Below are 6,278 nucleotides of genomic sequence, written 5' to 3' on the forward strand. Positions count from 1 at the left end.
CAAAGTACTCAAGAAAGGCTACTGACTACCACAACCACATGACCTACTTGATATCGATGACATGACTTCCTTATAGGAAGAGCCATATAAGGCCGATGATGCAGTGAGAGACTCGACCGATTTAGATATTACCTAAAAGAGCCTGAATCTGATGATCAACAGAGTTGTCACAGCCAAACTTGATGATCCGACTGATTCATCTGATAACATACCCATAGATTTTCCTCTGGCACTGAATGATCCCAATCAACCTATCTAGGTTTTCTGGACCGTCAACGGATGCCAAAGATGAATTAATTGGTTTGGCGTAGACATTGTCTTTAGCCCGATTCTTGGCCCGATTCTTGGCCTCAAAGGCTGGATAATTTATTGCAAGGCAACATCAGCGTAGTTTTGACAGGCGACAGCAAGAGTTGGTTAGTTGCAAGGGTTAAACGTCCTTCAACAGCTGAGGTAATTTGAGGACTTGCCTTATGTGTGTGGTGAATGCATGCGTGCGTGTACGTGTGTCGGAGACAGGGTATGGGAGTATTTGCCTCCTTGTGATAGCGCAGTCGGATCTGACGCCGATTTTATAGTGCTATCCGCCCGGAAACATAAGTTGCATGTACAATAAATGCAGAAGGTAAAGTTGTGAAAAACAAATACCACTTTCAGAACTTTGGTATGTCCCGGTATGGGCGACAGGACCCAAAGGGTTCCTCACCCGGGCGATTGTTCAATATTAAAGCCAAAAGTGAGATTTTGTCAAGATAGGCACTAGGAAATAAAAGACCATTGCAATGGTGAAGTATATTTATTCTGGTTGTGTTTGTGGTCCCACGAAAAGCAAACAAACGCGAATTCCTAATTTTACAGGAGTCGGGGGGAGGGGGAGCTGGAGGGTCCCAAATTAATTTCCGTCTCCGATATATGCAGGTTCATTCTGTTCCTGATCCCCGACCGCAAGGGTGTATGATTATATAGTATGCTGATGTTTATGGAATAGGTGCATGAAATTGGTTTCGTTTAATTTTGTTTAATGTGCTATTAACAGCTAAGGTAATTTAAGAACGTGCCTCTAAGAAAGTCGCTAGGAAAAGCTAGTTAGAAGTGAAAAGAAAGATAAAGACGTAATCACAAAAGGTATTTATGGTTTATGGTACATGCATACTGAGTATTGCTAAACCAATACATGTCCCCTACCGGTCCCCGATAGCTATTACACTGTAATGATTTATAAAAATGGTGCCCTTTTGTGTTAATTTGGGAAAATGAAAAGTATACAATTAGCTTGTAACTGATTTTAATATAATAATAATACAATAAATTGAAATGTTAGTATTATGACAGAGGAATTATATCAAATAAAATGATTGTTTTTTTTTTTTTTTTTTTTTTTGTGGTATTAAATCAATTACCAGCAAGGGTGATTAAGAGACGTGAATATCATCACCAATGTGTAATAACGTGTTACTTATCTAGTTTAATTCGGATCATTATTGCCCTTTTAAGCGCTATGGCCTTTTGAACTTGAAAGTTATTTGATGTCTGTAGGTAACCTAATGTTTCTAAACTATAATGTGTAACATTCGCACTTGTCCGAGCTATTATGGTTGTATAATTGTATGAAGTTTAATCAAAATCCCTCAAGGAATGAAGCTGCTAGAGCGCTAACAAGGATTTTCTAAGAATAGTAACGGTTTCCTGACCTTGACCCTACAACCATGAAACTCGATTTGTCCTATGGTTCTTTATTGGTAATTGTATGAAGTTTGATCAAAATCCCTCAAGGAATTAAGCGGTTAGAGCGATGACAAGGATTTTCTAAAAACAGTAACAGTGACCTCGACCTTGATCTAACAACCCTGAAACTCGAACTTGTCCAAGATATTGTGTTCCACTGGGATAATGTTGTTGCATCTGTCAATGACTTCAAGCTTTTGGTGTAGTGTTTAGTGCAAATTGAAAGCCAATTACTGATCAGTGTGTGTCGGTTTGCAGAACAATACTAGTTTCATGGTGCCGTCTTCATTTTGAAACATTGAGCTTGTCCAGGACTGGTATGGATTCGTCCTTTTCCTCCTCGTGGGGAAATTTGATGGAATTGGTTTCGTAAACAGTGAAACCAACAGTTAACAATATCCTCTTCTTAACTAATGACATTATCCAAGTCAGATGCTAGATATTTGGAATTTTTGTTTGTTTGTTTCATTTTGTTTAACGTCCTTTTAACAGCTAAGGTCATTTAAGGACGGCCTCCCCCGTGTGCAAGATGCATGCGTGTAGTGTATGTGTGTGTATTTTGGGAGGCTGCGATATGTTCGTGTTTGTCTCCTTGTGATAGCGGGGAACTGATGCCGACTTTATAGTGCTACCTCACTGAAACATACTGCCGAAGACACCCAGCAGGACGCCCCACCCGGTCACATTATACTGACAACGGGCGAACCAGTCGTCCCACTCCTAATTTGCTGAGCTTTAAGCAGGAGTATAAACTACCATTTTTAAAGACTTTGGTATGTCTGGGCCTGGGGTGGCGATAATGTGGCATTTATATAAGTTACTAGGTATATTTGTAATTTTTGAATAAAAATAAATACCAATTATTCAATAAAATTGACATGAATTCCATGCATAAGATTTCAAGTTGATGTATTGTGCTATCATTTTAGCGGTTGGATCATGTGTCAAATTTCAATTTGATTACCGTTCATCATTATTGAAGCTTTTGGAATAATCGCATTTCTTCCAACGTAATCAAGACATTGGCATATTTACCAATTTACATATCCGTAAAACAATATTCTCTGCAAGTTTCTGCCAACTAAATCAGTCAGGTTTAACTTTCGCGATGGGCTACTACAGTACGATTTGAGTATTCCAGTACATCACACGCGAGTGTTCAAACTTTGGAATGCTGTTTGACATGAAGTTGCAGACGTGAAAAAAAAGCTTAGATGTCTTTTGCTTAGTGAGGAAGATACCACAACAACATCGTCCCATCGGAAATCACCATATCATAATGGTAGCTACCAATATTTACAAACACATAATGATGGAGTAACTGTCAGGCAACCAAGTAATCCTGCAAATAGTCAATTTTGTAAACCTTGTCATTCCCTTCATAGAGATTTCTATACACTGCATCATCAAATCCATCGTTCCTATAAAACTGAGTACTGTACAGTTGTAGATTGCCACTTTGTGTGTTTCATTGTCCTCTGGTGGAAAATGAGTCGTCAGACAAATTTCATTCAATGTTCTTCGTGCATTTCTGGAATAGACAATAACCATGCATTGAGGTTGACGAGCATATATTCCCAGTACATTACATGTAGATGTAAACACTTTGGAATGTGTGGGTCTTTAGAGCTTCCTCCTCATATGTTCACGGCAATATTGTTATTTGACATGTGCTTCTAAGGCTTCAATTAGTTGTGCTGCACACCTGTGTTATAAAATAAATAAAAGTTATCATTAGTGTTAATTAATTGGTATGCAATGTCTATTAAAAATTCACATTCAGATTCTTTGCAGACTAATCTCTTTTGACATAGCATACGAATGGCGTCTTTTTGAGTGCTGCTTCACTGAAATGCAATGCAGTAGACACTAATTTGACACATGTGCTTCTTCCATGCTTCCATAAATTGTTTACTTTTCATTGACACTTCAAACAGTAATATAAATAATCGGTTTTTCAATAAGAACATTCAATTTCACAAGAAAGAACATATGCATTGACCAAAATGTGCCAAAAACTTGTAAATTTGTTTTGAAAAAAAAAAAAAAAATGCCTTTTTTTCGCATTTCCTGTTTGTGCCACTTGTCAAAATACAACACACAAATCTCTTCTTACCAGGACATCGACTCATGCAATACATTATCTATGTTTACTTTATATGTAAATTACAACTGTATTCTATCACACAAACCATACTTTCAACAAATAAACATTGTCGATCTTCTGCATCTCGGTGTGTTCTCCTCTGTTTCATGTTGTTGACGTCTGATGCACATTGCCGGAAGTGACGCCGCACAAACAGTCCGATCTTGAATATTATGATTTCTTTTTCTGTAGTAATACTCCTACATTTGTGTAATTCAATTCGGCATCAAAAGTATTTTAATATTTAAGGAATTATACACTTGTTTTGATAACTATGACAGGAAATATTGTCATTTTTGTAAATTAACTGCGGAGCGATATCGTCATGTCGTCCGTTACGAAAATCATACGAAGAGGAAGAAAGTTGGTCGGAATATGGACAAAAGACCTGGTTACGACATGTGCTAGTTATTTATGGTTTATTCGATGTCAACGCAGTCTATTTCACGTCGTTTGGTGTTTTATGGATGCACCGATCGCTTGTTATTGTGACGGAAATAATCACCATTTTTTGACAGCTAAAAAATTAAAATGGCGGCATCCATTGGACAACACGATGACTTTCGATTTAACCAAAATCCATGTATCGATGTTTAAACATAATTTACTTCATAGGAGTCCCTAACTGTATATACTATCTTATTTTTGCCAAAGTTTCAATTCTCAAACATGAATAGGTTATCAGTTCTAATTTTCCCCTAAAATAGTGGCAAAATATTCACGAGTAACTCATTTATATTTCAAATAACACTATTTATTGAGTGCGTGGCAAACGTTCAATCATGGCTATAGGGAGCTTGAATTAATAACATCTAACATTGAAAACGACAATTCAGCACAGCTTGTAATAAATGTAATATTTACATATGAAATAAAGGGACCTGAAGGTCAATTATTAGTGTTTACATGAACCTTAAACCCCTGTGTGACTATTACTGTTCAAATTGGCTTTTTTTAAATCTTCAAAGATGTCTTGCATTTCACTCCTCATTAACAAACAAAATACTTTAAGATGCAAAACATGAAACATTTGCGGTGTGGAATGTGATAGAAGGTTTATAATCATAATTAACTGTGTCAATTTATCATTATGACTCCTAGACATTTGAGCTTTTATGTTTATACAGCGACTCATTTTCTTAATTGATAAGTTCCAGATGTTCCTCTATGTAGCGGGCGATCCCAATGATGCAGTTCTCTCATTTATTGTCATTCATATGTATCACAGTTCTACTTACCAATAGAAACGAGAAATTGTCGTCTTCATCAAACAAACAACAATCAATACATGTTGATCAACTGTTTGCATCGCGATGAACGAAAACGTCCTTAGGTTAGTTTTTAAATAGTCAGCTGGTGTTAGTCTAGGTGCTCTGCGTTTTTTGTTCTCTTGTTTTTTCATAAGTAATCAGTGACTATTGCTGTGCAAAATATCTTATTCTTTATGCAATTCTAGTGTTACTGGTTATATGGCACTGCGTGTAGGGACAGACTTTGAAGTGCCCTAACCAAACTGTAGATATATGCCGTTAAATTAATATAACATATTTGGTTCGGCCTACCGTATTTTTCTACACTTAATATATTACATCTTCAATTTGCTTTATACATTTGTTTAAACTTCACGTCGTTCTATACGGAAAGAGTTTTTATAAGCTATGCCTGTCCCAAATCTAATTGTTGATTGGTTTGACCTACCCGATTTTCCTAAACTTAATATATTAAATCTTCAAATTACCTACTACACATGCTTGAAATGAATGTATTGGTATATTGAACGGGCTTTTATAGGTAATGCCTGTGCCCAGTCGAAGAATAAAATCAATTTGAAATGAAATTGAAGTTCTGTATACTCCAAAGAAGAACAAAAAAAGCGCCAAATTTTAAAACTTTCCAAAACTCACAAGCTCCTTTTTACATGAAATACAACCATATTCCGTTACCACGCTTTTGGTAACAAATTTAAAGTAAGGACATTACTAATATTTCCTGATTTTCGCAAAATTTCCCGAACACCACTAGACAGGTGTTGCCTTCTCGGCGGCCATCTTAATCCCTCTTGATATTTAATCATAATAAATACGTAATTATGAATTTCTTTTACATACGCACAGAGAAATAAGGCGGCAAATCCATCACTTGCAACATGTCTGAAATTCGATCAATATGTGTTAAGCTCTTGAATTTTGTTTTGTCCAATGTAACAGTTATGTTAGGGAAAACAAACTATTTCCAACATCTGTTAGACATCAAAGTATTATCAGAAATGTTACTTGTCACGTTTAGGGAAGTATACAAATTCGATTAGGATTTGGAATGTTAAAACCAAAAGAAGCATATAATGCTTTAAAAAAAATGATAACAAGGATGCTGATCCAGGAGTTTTTTCGTCGACCCTCACCATATG

This window comes from Mizuhopecten yessoensis, unplaced genomic scaffold, assembly GCF_002113885.1.
Source record: "Mizuhopecten yessoensis strain PY_sf001 unplaced genomic scaffold, ASM211388v2 scaffold716339, whole genome shotgun sequence".
NCBI classification, from domain to species: domain Eukaryota; kingdom Metazoa; phylum Mollusca; class Bivalvia; order Pectinida; family Pectinidae; genus Mizuhopecten; species Mizuhopecten yessoensis.